The sequence below is a fragment of the Podarcis erhardii genome, assembly GCF_964252035.2.
Source record: "Podarcis erhardii genome assembly, chromosome: 9".
NCBI lineage: Eukaryota > Metazoa > Chordata > Lepidosauria > Squamata > Lacertidae > Podarcis > Podarcis erhardii.
In genome coordinates, this window is record NC_138512.1 from 2,317,414 (window position 1) to 2,329,934 (window position 12,521).

Genomic DNA, 12,521 nt, shown 5'->3' on the forward strand with positions numbered 1-12,521 from the left:
CTGTCCTACAAACCCAGGATGATAGTGGCATGAGCTCGCTCATCCTTCTGTAGACACGCAGCATTGGGGTTGTCTGGAGTCTGTTCACTTATCAGAGGCCATAAATCCTCCCGATGCAGAAACAGCTCCATCTGGACACTCTAAGACACACTTAAGAGCATTTCTGAAGCAATGTGGTTCAGGGGGAGGAGCGTATAGGGATATATACAATATTAGCCATACTCAGAGCAGGCCCACTGAAATTAATGGACATGACATGGGTCCTGTTATGTACTGAGTTGAATAGGATCCAAACTGCAGCAGTCTGATTGGTCCTAGAACAATAGGCTCCAAAAGGCAGCAGTCTGATTGGTCCTAGAACAATAGGATTCAGAATGCAGCAGTCTGATTGGTCCTAGAACAATGCAGCAGTATGATTGGTTAGCAGGAACCACCCAATCATGCTCCAGATAGAAGTGAATCCACAACCTGATTGGCCTACAGTAGAATCCTGGAATTAGCCAATCATGTGCAGCCCATTGTGTAAATAATGTATATAAAGCAGATACTTTGAGGGGACATTCATTCATTCCTCCTCACCACTATGAGCTGAATAAAGAGCATGAAATCACTTTGCGACTCTGAGTATATTTCACTGGCGACGAAGGTGGGATCCCGCTGAGCTGACTGCCACACACAGCACCGCAGCACCGCCACCTGCCGCACCGCTGCCTCGCACCGTGTATCCAGGCTTCAGCTCCGGGACACAAGGAACTCAGAATGGCAACTGACAGCAGCTTCTCGCCATTCAACCCAGCATCTGGAGACTGGGAAGCGTACGCCTCCCGTTTCACCTTCCTCCTAGAAGCCAAAGGGGTCACCGATGAAGAAGACGCCAAGAAGAGGGCAATATTCTTCAGCGTCTGCGGAGAGGAGACATTTGAAATCGCCCGGGCTCTCCTTGCGCCTGAAGACGTCGCTACTGTTCCATACAAAACAATAATGGAACAGCTGAAGGGGCACTTTTCGCCACAGCCCTCAGTGGTGGCTCGTCGAAATGCCTTCTACGCAAAGCGGCAAGCCCCTGGGGAAACCATAACTGGGTTTGTGACCTCTCTCCGCCAAGCTGCCCGGTTCTGCAACTTCTCAGAGCTGGAGAACATGCTTCGTGACCGCCTCGTCGGTGGCCTGAAGGATGAGAAGCTGCAACGACGCCTCTACGCTAAGAAGAACCTAACGTTCCAGGTCGCTCTGGAGGAGGCCCTGGCAACGGAAGCTGCTGAGAGGTCGACGCAAGAGGCACGGCTGAGCCAGCCGTCCCAACCGAGGGTCCACCACGAAGACCTCACCAACGACTCGGGATCCGACAGGGAGGAGGTGCACCGAGTACAGCAGCGCACTCAAGCAGCCCACATACCACAGCTGCCTCGACGAGAAGAGGGAACTGCACAAGCTGTGGAGAAAGTCACGAGAGGAGGACCTGCCGTTTCCGCAACGCAGAGTGCAGGCAGTGCAGAAAATTGGGACACATCGCCCGGGTGTGTCGGGCTTGGCCCACCCGAAGCCAGGCATCAGATGACCAATCCAAGAGCCCCAGGTCCCGGGGCCCAACGCACCAAGGCAACTCGACGGAGCTCACAGACTTCCAGGTATACCAGTTGCCCCACCCCAACGTAGAGAAAATTTATGTAGAGGTACAGATAGAGGGGGCCCCATGCCGCATGGAGCTTGACACGGGTTCAACTCTATCCATAATCTCGGCAAGGACCTTAAGGAAACTGTGTCCTACTGGGGGTCCCAAACTCAGGCCGGCCCCATTCACCCTCCGGGACTTCCAGAAACGTAAGGTCCCCACAATGGGGGTGGGGACCTTCAGGGTGCAATACCGAGGGCGGACGCGGCAACTGGACTTGCTTGTGGTCAAGGGCCCCTACATTAGCTTACTGGGGTTGGCATGGTTTGGACCACTGGGACTAGCCATCACCGGGGTGAACCACATGAGCTTACAAGTGGACGTGGACGCCATATGCAAGGAGTTTCCGGGGGTTTTTGATGGGAAATTGGGACAGTATACGGGCCCCCCCATTGCTCTACAGCTTGACCCCGCAGTACGACCAGTCAGGCTCAAGGCCCGCCGGGTCCCATTCGCCCTGAAACCCCGTATAGACGAGGAATTGGACCGACTCGTGGAGCAAGGAGTGCTGGAGCCGGTGCCTAATGCCCCCTGGGAAACCCCAATCGTCACACCCGTCAAGCCTAATGGTTCGGTCCGCATCTGCGCAGACTACAAATGTACCATAAACAAGGCCCTCATGGCCCATGCATACCCAGTGCCAGTGGTCAGCCATGTCCTTGCCACCCTGGCTGGGTCGAAAATTTTTGGCAAGCTGGACTTGGCCCAAGCATATCAACAGCTGCCAGTAGATGAGGCCACAGCAGAGGCACAGACGATTGTGACGCACAGAGGAGCGTTCAGGGTAAAGCGGCTGCAATTCGGGGTCAGCGTGGCACCAGGCATATTCCAGAATCTAATGGACTCTCTCCTTAAAGGGATTCCTGGTGTCACCCCCTTCTTTGATGATGTGTTGATTGCCGGGCCCACACCAGAGGAGTTTGAGGACCGCCTCCGCACTGTTCTGCACCGTTTCCAGATGGCGGGTCTCAAGGTGAAGCGGGAAAAATGTCTACTAGGAGTGCCTCAAGTGGACTTTCTGGGATTTATGGTGGATGCAGAAGGGGTTCACCCGACTGGGGACAAGGTACGGGCCATTTGTGATGCCCCAGCGCCCAAGAACAAGACTGAACTTCAGGCCTTCTTGGGATTATTGAACTTTTACCATTCCTTCCTTCCCCACAAGGCGGCGGTAGCGGAGCCCCTACACAGACTCCTGGACAAGCGGGCCCCTTGGGTGTGGGGCCAGCGCCAGGAGGCCGCATTCCAGGCAGTCAAGGACTTGCTTGTCTCAAACTCGGTCTTGGCACACTTCGACGAGAGGCTGCCGGTGGTGCTAGCATGCGACGCCTCGCCCTATGGCATCGGCGCTGTCCTGGGACACCAACTCCCGGATGGAAGAGAGGTACCGGTAGCATACTTTTCCCAGACACTCAACGAAACCGAGCGGAACTACTCGCAAATCGACAAGGAGGGTCTGGCAATCGTGAAGGGAGTAAAAAAATTCCATGATTTCTTGTACGGGCGGCCCTTCACCGTGGTGACTGACCACAAGCCGTTGCTTGGCTTGTTTGCCCCCGAAAAGCAGACCCCCCAAGTGCTGTCTCCTCGCGTCCTCAGGTGGTCAATTTTCCTTGCCAGCTACCAGTATGCACTGATTCACCGCCCTGGAAAGGCGATGGGCCATGCAGACGCCCTCAGCAGGCTACCACTACCGGAAACAGGCCCCGACCCAGCACCTGCACAAGAGGTTATGAGCCTGGAGCTGCTTCCTGACCGCCCCATTCAGGCACAAGAAGTTGCACACCATTCCAAGAAAGATAGGGTCATCTCCCGGGTCCTGGACTGGGTGTGGAGGGGATGGCCCAGCCGCAGCCCCGGGCCAGAATTCGCCGGCTACACAACCCGCAAACATGAACTGTCAGCCCACAAGGGGTGCCTGTTATGGGGAAGCAGGGTCGTTGTTCCCCAGCCCCTCCGCAAAAGGGTCCTCACAGCCCTACACGAGACACACCCAGGGGTAGTAAGAATGAAGGCCCTTGCCAGGAGTTATGTGTGGTGGCCGGGGATCGACGGAGAGATAGAGGCCTGGGTCAAACACTGCCAGGCCTGCCAGGAATCCCGCCCAGATCCCCCAAGGGCCCCAGTCCAGTCCTGGGAGTCCGCCCGAGCACCATGGTCACGCCTGCATGTGGACTTCGCTGGCCCCTTTCAGGGGAAAACATTCTTCATAGTGGTGGACTCCTACACCAAATGGCTGGAAGTCGCACTGGTACCGTCCACTTCTACGTCCGCAGCCATCCGGGTACTACGCAGGCTGTTTGCAACCCACGGGCTCCCTGACACTCTCGTCTCAGACAACGGGACTGCATTTACATCAGGAGAATTTCAAACCTTCACAGTGCAGAACGCCATCCGCCACATCCGTTCGGCGCCATTCCACCCTGCCACCAATGGCCAAGCAGAACGCATGGTGCGGACCACCAAGGACACCCTTCGCCGCATGACGCAAGGGGATTGGGAGTACCGCCTTGCCACATTCCTTCTAGCACAGCACAGCACCCCCAGCTCAACGACTGGCCGGAGCCCCGCTGAACTACTAATGGGTCGGCGCCTTGCAATCAGATTGGACCGCCTTCACCCCGATAGAGCTCAGGATGAGGTAGTGGTGGGGGAAGGCAGGAACCCCCGGACCTTCGAGGCCCAGGACCCAGTGTACGCAAAGAATTTTGGGGCAGGCCCTGCATGGGTACCTGCCACAGTCACCAGGGTCACGGGCCCCGTGTCGTACGAGGTGCTAACAGATGGGGGGCAATGCTGGCGCCGCCACTGCGACCAGATACGGCGACGATTCCCGGGAGAAAACCAGGAGGAGGAGGACAGGTCAGAGGAGTCCCAAGGGAACAGTGGGGCAGTGAGGCCCATAGAGCAGCAGGGGCAAGCAGGAGAGGCAGAATCAGTAAATACAGAGAGGACCCGCGAGGCCGAAAGGACACCGGAACCAGAACCACGACTGAGCGAGCCGGTTGCGCCAGACCAAACAGCCCCATCCTTGGAACACGAGCCAGAACCTGAACCCCGGACCAGGGAACACCCCAGGCCGCAACGCACACGTAGGCCACCGGCGTACCTTGAGGACTATGAATGCGACCTTCCGGGCAGGACTGGAACTTAGAGGGGAGGGGTGTTATGTACTGAGTTGAATAGGATCCAAACTGCAGCAGTCTGATTGGTCCTAGAACAATAGGCTCCAAAAGGCAGCAGTCTGATTGGTCCTAGAACAATAGGATTCAGAATGCAGCAGTCTGATTGGTCCTAGAACAATGCAGCAGTATGATTGGTTAGCAGGAACCACCCAATCATGCTCCAGATAGAAGTGAATCCACAACCTGATTGGCCTACAGTAGAATCCTGGAATTAGCCAATCATGTGCAGCCCATTGTGTAAATAATGTATATAAAGCAGATACTTTGAGGGGACATTCATTCATTCCTCCTCACCACTATGAGCTGAATAAAGAGCATGAAATCACTTTGCGACTCTGAGTATATTTCAGGTCCCTTAATTTCAGTGGGTCTGCTCTGAGTAAAACTTAGCTGAATACAATCTATTGACTTGCAGAGATTTGGAATGCTTATTTATTATACTTTATAGTTTGTGAGGGACTGATATATTAAAGTTGGTAAGAGAATAGTACCATGTACAGAAATTACTACCACCTCTGGTAGTAACACCTGCAAGGAGTGTTGACAGCCAGTACTAGAACGCTATATTAATGCAACTATTACAATGCTTTAGTTTAATTACTGTTTTACAGTGTTGTAAAGGGCAAAACCAGCACTCTTACCAATGGGACTTCCAAGTGTTAGAGCTACAAGTGTTCTTTGTACAGAAGCCAGTGCCTCAAGAGTTAAAAAGGAACAGAGCTGGTTATTAAATTGTGTAGTTTTTACTCTGGTCTATTATCTCCAGGTTTTACAGCCGTCATTTCTACTCTTTGAATACTCGTTTTGAGAAGTGATAACAATCCGTTGACAAAGAAAAATGGCTTACGTGTGGTAGAGAACTATCTATAGGAGGAAGGCATCTTCTCTCACTCTAGTAAAACCTGACTGTAATCAGTTAATGTAATCTTCTTGTAACAACACACTTCCCTGCATGCACCAGAGAGGCCTCAGGGATGGTTTTCTGTGTAGGTATGGTTACTAGACTAGCATCCATGGAAAACAAAACTGCAAAAATAAATAAATAAATAAAATGGATACAATAAAAACATGAAGCAACTAGCTTATACAATCTAAAGTTTTTATCACTGTAATTCATAACACATCAGTGGTGACTATGGCATCCAGTGGATCGTAGCTGAAAGTGAATGTTAACAGAAACAGGTTGCATTGATAACTGTCCTAGAGAGAGCTTTGCATCAGCAGCATTACACATTTGGTGGGGTGAAAAGATAATTGGCAATGATCAACAAAGCAAAATGATCCTCACACAGAGTGATCCTTGCACAGGTGTATTGCCCATAATAGACAAGGTAGAGTCAGTGTGTTCTGCACAGCAAGTAACTTCCAGCAACTAAATGGAATGAACACTTAAAAGTTACTAGCTGCTAACTACTTGGGGAGCCATTCCAAATCCCCAAAGAACCACAGCTTCGGCACTAGAATAAATATATTTTTTTAAAGACTTAATAGTTGGAAACCACCTGATCTCCAGCTATAACAACAACAACAACAACAACAACAACAACAACAACAATAATATATACCCTGCCCATCTGGCTGGGTTTCCCCAGCCACTCTGGGTGGCTTCCAACAGAATATTAAAATACAATAATCTATTAAACATTAAAAGTTTCCCTAAACAGGGCTGCCTTCAGATGTCTCCTAAAAGTCTGGTAGTTGTTTTTCTCTTTGACATCTGTTGGGAGGGCGTTCTACAGGGCGGGTGCCACTACCGAGAAGGCCCTCTGCCTGGTTCCCTGTAACTTGGTTTCTCGCAGCGAGGGAACTGCCAGAAGGCCCTCGGCACTGGACCTCATTAGTGGCCAAATATGGCTTGCTCTAAGGGCAGATCAGACAAAATCCTGACAAAGGAGTCTGTCTATCCCGCTTTGCCTGCAGCTTTGCCTTTAGCACTTCTGTCAGGGCCATATGAAGAATTCCGTTAAACTGGGCTGCAAACAGCTTGAAGGCGAGAATTCTTTCTATTTCAAGGTTGGATTGACGAAACAAAAGATGCACTCCGTAAGATGAGAGCTCTTCCTAAGGGGACAGAAATGTTTACCTTTTTAGTGTCTCTACCCTCATCCCCCCAGTAACATATTGCACAGGTTCTTCTCAGGGATTATTAGCACAGAAGAATAATGCACCTGTTACTCAGTTGATGTGAGGGATCCTCTCATCTTTTAACCACCTCCACCCCAATTTATGAACGACACAGCTACTTCTCATCATGCCATTTATTTGGCAGGCCAACATTCCTCTGGCAGTACAAGTGAAGAACTGAGGCACTGCTTTAGCTGCTACAACATCCCCCATTTCCTTGCTTTTGTTAAAGATAGAAATTGAGATGCTTGTTGCATTGTAGTCTCAAAATGGAAGTTGGAAGTATTTATGTTCTAGGAACATTTAGATAACAGAAAAATGTGTAGAGCTACTTCTAGTAGCTTTTGTTTAACATCCACCTTGATGTAGATTTCTTAATAATAATAATAATAATAATAAATGGCATTTTAATTTACATGAAGGTATTGCATTACTATGATAACAGAAATGCATGGGGTATATCTAAGAGGGCATAAGAGCCCATATCAATATAGGTATCTATCTCTAATTAGTCCAGTTTACTAGAAATGCAAGAAAAATATGCCTTTGGTTTCAGAAAACTATTATTTGGTGAAATACTGAGTAGTTTGAAAATATTTAAATAAAATGAGAGGTAGAAAATTACCGTAATTCTGATTTCCAAGCTCCATGAACTGTTTGAGGAGACAAATATATATAGAGGTGTAAATTAAAGACATGCCAATAAATACATTATTGTTAAGTTAGGAGTTAAGTTGATAAGATGTTGTTGCTTTGCTTGATCTGCAAAAATGTAATTCCGGCTTCTTCCTTTCATGTTTCTGTTGCCCTGCCTAAATATCTGCACTTGTCTAGAAATAAGAGTAGTCCATCTGCACAGAATTGTAGCAACTCGCTGTATCTAGAGTTCTTGTCCTAATGCAAAGATACATAGCTAGCAATCTCTACGTTCAGGGCAAGCACCAAATTATTGTTATCATTATTATTTATTATTATTTATTAAATTTGTATACTGCCCTACACCTGTAAATCTCAGAGCCATTCACAACATAAAATTACAATATAAAAAACATAGAATACGTAATAAAAGCAAAAACAAAGACAACCCAATAATGCCCCATTCCACAACTTATTGAAAAGGGAATCAAATGTTAAGAGGAACGTTTTTGTCTGGTGCCTGTTAATGAAGGCACTAGCTGAACCTCCCTGGGCAGATCATTCCAGGAACAGGGAGCCATCACAGAAAAGGCCCATTCTTGTGTTGACACCCTCCGGACTTCTAATGGAAGAGGCACATGAAGAAGGGCCTCAGAAGTTGATCTCAGGGTTTGGGTAGGTTCAACTGGAGAGTAGTAGTCCTATGTCACCTAAGAAATTGTTTCCCAAGTGTGTGTGCGTGCAGTGGCGGAGTTTCATGCTCTGGCACCAGGGGGCGGAGAGCAGGCGGGGGTGGGGCTGTTGCGTGTCCTGGGGGGCGTGGCGTGCCGCCTGCCGGGGGTGTGGTGCCCAGTGCGGGCAGGGGGCAGCCATGATGGCACCCCACCGGGATGGCGCTGCCGGGGGCACTGTGCTCCCCCCGCACTCCTCTTCCTCCGCCAGTGTGTGTGTCTGTGTGTGAAAGAGAGAAGCGGGGGCAATGTATCAGTTTTGTCATACCTGTGCCAACTTCACCTGACTGCTGACAGGAGAAGGCAATCCTAGCACGGCCGACAGCAAGTGGTGCACACTTTTGTACAGAACTTTATTTGAAGTTGTTGGCTCCCAGGGACTTTTCTTGGGGGATGTGCAGTGTGTGTGCGCTTGTGCCATGGAGCAACAGTCTGCCACAGAATGCCATTCTGGAAACTACTTCCTTGACTATGTCAATCAGTGTGTCACAGCATTTTTATGACAAGGTTCCTAGTAAAGTGATATCATTTTGCAAACAAAGTGAGTAATCCTGCCATTTCTAGATAGAAAGATAATTTCCTACAACATGTAACAAAATGTTTTTTAGACAATCAGTTGCTGCTAGAGATTCAGTGACGTATACATTTTTTTCACATCAGTTCAGCCTATTTGTAAAACAAAACAGTGATCTAGTTTGTATGAGCAGTTACCATGGCTTCCCATCCAAACTGCATGTGGCTTGAAGGACAGGTGAGAGACCTCCCCCTCACATCTAGCTGACTGTATCTAGAATTCTAGAAATTGATTCAACATAGTATTTGAGCATAAATCTCAGGCAGACAGGAAATATAATTTGTAACTATTTGCAAGATCATTAAAAACAGTGACTCTCTAGGATTTATAGTATTTTATCCCAATGGAGTGTCAGGTCGTATTTAAACTTACCAGAGCCCCAGCCATAAATAAATAAATAAATCCCCCGAACCCCAGACATTTCATTTAAAATGTAAAATTCCCCTTGATGGACATGTTGGTGCTGAAAAGAGATTATGTCTGGGATTTCCCGGACATGTGGCAACCCGTGTGTGTGTGTGAATGCTGTTTGAAAGAACATGGAAGTTTACAGAACCTGGCTCCATGACACAACTAGTGCTTTTTCAGAACTAGAAATGTTTATAAGTAAGTTCTGCTACCTAATAAAGAGCAGGGTAGTTTGTTACCTCAAAATACTCTGGGTTGGTCTAACTCAGGCAAACTTGGCCCTCCAGATGTTTTGGGACTACAACCCCCATCATCCCTAGCTAACCGGACCAGTCCCAAAACATCTGGAGTAGTCCCAAAACATCTGGAGGACGAAGTTTGGCCATGTCTGCTCTAACTGAACATGCAGACTGCATACAGACCGTACATTTAAAGCACACCCCCCCAAAAGTCCTGGGAATTTTGGTTAACCACAGAGCTACAAATCCAACACCCTTAGCAAATTGCAATTTTCAGGATTATTTTTTTGGGGGGGTGATAATAAATTCAATATATTCAGCACTCATGACAACCAGAGACACGAGAACAATCCTCCCTTATTATGTAAGCAAACTCTTAGAAATGATATTGTTTCTAGGAATTTATTTGCACAATAAGGGTAGTTACACTTGCCATAAAAATTAAGCTTAGAAGCAGAATGCAAATATGAAATTACTTTCTGTTTTTCTTCTAGCTGAACAAAGTTGAAATCACCATCGACATGAGTTCCAAATCTAGTGCACAAAGAATTTTTTAAAATGTATGTTACTATTTTATCATAAGATATTTGCAGGTGTATGTTTTTAAAACACAGAAAACTATTACAGTGTGTTCAGTAATGGGTTTAATGATTTAGTAATATTTCTGTCTAATTATATTTAAATGATTATTTCTATATCATTATAGTTAATGCAAATAATATGAAGGTCAAGGAAAACTGCCCAAATGTACATATTTTTGAATAAAAATGCACAAATATTTGGTTTAATACAAATAACTATTAATCATAGTATGCTGGATTTATTTGAATTTAATGTTTTATCATTTGGTTTTACAGTTTTGGTGTAAAGATTATAAGCCATAAGGATTATTTATTTTGTCCCACTGAAATCAATACTAACTTTCCAGAGGTTTGGGACTGCACCATTAATATAGCAACTACCCCAAATGAAGAAAACAGAAAAAATTTATTTTCCTGAATACTCTGTGCAAAATGGAATTGGTAGTACATTTGGGGCAGTGTGTCCTTTGCTGGTTTAGGGGTAAATCTCCAACCTGCGTAGTGGAAACGGCTCTTCTGAACCTCTGCATGCAATGGGAGTGCTCCACCACTGAGCTATGTGTGCACTTTTTGGTAAATCAATTTGAATTGAATTAATTTTATAATGAAATGATTTTAGAATGCTGTACTATTTTATTGTTAAAACAAAATAAAAAAATTCCTTCCAGTAGCACCTTAAAGACCAACTGAGTTAGTTCTAGGTATGAGCTTTCGTGTGCATGCACACTTCTTCAGATACACTGAAACAGAAGTTTCCAGACCCTTCTATATAGTGAGAAGGTGGGGAGGGGTATTACTCAGAAGGGTGGTGGGAATGGGTGATTGGCAGATAGCTGCGATGAGCCTGTTGACGACTCTTAACGACTGCAATAGGTCTAACAGGAAAAAGCAAGGGGTGAGAAGGTGAAAAATGGCTTTGTCATGTATAATGAGATAAGAATCCAATGTCTTTGTTCAAACCAGGTCTCTCCATAGTTTTAAGTTTGGTGATATTTTATTGTTGTGAGCCGCTCTGAGCCCGGCTTCAGCTGGGGAGGGCGGGATATAAATAAATTTTATTATTTATTATTATTATTATTAAATGCTTAAAACCAGAGCAGGTAACTGGGATTGAGAAGCATTACCAACATAGAAGAAATTGTATGTCTGCATTCAGCACAGTTTCCTAACCCTTCCCATGGCTCATCTTCTTCCGCCACCCCTCCCCTGATATTACCTCCCTTTATTAATCCTTGAGAAAAGCTGGAAATGGTACTCTCAAAAATTCTGCATTCCTAAAAAAGTTTAAATTATATGCCAGTATGCATTTAAATGCTACAGTTTATGGCCCATTGAGTTAAAATGCAAAAACTCCAATAGTTTGTAATGATTCTGGATTGTGCCCTAAGTAAATATATGTAAATAATTTTATTATCCAACTTCCCACAAACATACGTATATGCATGCCTCAGAATTTGGATATGCTTTCTCTGAAAAATGTGACAAAGAGATAGTAAAGATAGCATCACTGTCACATAAGTAATTCACAGGCAACAGGTTGCCCTAAAGGTGATTATATGGATCTAATCAAAGTACTTTCGGGAATTGGTTTGAAGTATAGGTTCAGGTGCAGAGATCTAATCAACCTGGGTGCAGTAGTTGATTTGAAATGTAGGTCATGGAACTGCCTCTAAGAGCTGCAAGGTTAGCCACTGGCATTTTAAAGTAGCTTGGAACTATCTGTTAAGAATACAGAATACGGTACATTTCAAGTGTTAAACAAAGTAAGCATGTATTAAATTTACGTTTGTAACCAGAGAGTTAGCTTCTTCTGTTTATGTTGCTATTTGGAAGCTGCTTTGAAGTTCAGTCAAATGTCACTGACAGTGCATTTTTGCTTTACGATCAAAGCCCTGTTACAGTGACATGTATGCAATGCTGTGAGAACAAAGGGGCGGTTCTCCTGACCCATACCTGGCCTCTGTGTACACCTTTGTCTGTGCCTCAACCTCACCCACGTTGCACTATGCAGTCATATAAATTGTCAGCTTTGAGCATCAAGTACATAATGCCAGACCTTGCTGCTGAATACACTGCATTTTCTTTAACTTAAATGCATCATTTTGTGCACGCAGTTTGGAATTTTAACACTCAGGTAAGCACTCAGGTCTGCTTTTTTTTTTTTTTACTGATGCCTCTTACTGTTTTCAGTTTTATTTCCTTATATACAAAGTTGATAGAACATACAGCTGTAGAAATGAGCCACAGAGAAGAACTGTTAATTAACCAGTGTAATTCAGGGAGCTGTCATTTAATGTTTCTGTTGCAGAATCAGGATACATAAAGAAATTGATTGTTCTTTCAAGAATCATCATTGATTTTATTTATACCG

The 12,521-nt window shown here is 46.0% G+C and overlaps 1 protein-coding gene across 6 annotated transcripts in view; it reads left to right on the top strand.

The window, feature by feature from the left end:
- NRG4 (neuregulin 4) overlaps nucleotides 1–12,521 on the top strand; it is an 86,386-nt gene that overhangs the window by 51,817 nt on the left and 22,048 nt on the right. For 2 of the 6 annotated variants that reach the window (XM_081876505.1, XM_081876503.1), the window contains 2 exons: nucleotides 10,064–10,129; nucleotides 12,459–12,520. The exons of 1 other annotated variant lie outside the window; for it this stretch is intronic. The gene's annotated coding sequence lies outside the window, so the exon portion shown is untranslated. Of the gene's footprint in view, nucleotides 1–6,515; nucleotides 9,100–10,063; nucleotides 10,130–12,188; nucleotides 12,285–12,458; nucleotide 12,521 lie in introns of those variants that run through there. 3 more of the 6 variants (XM_081876506.1, XM_081876504.1, XM_081876507.1) reach the window with 3 other exon arrangements.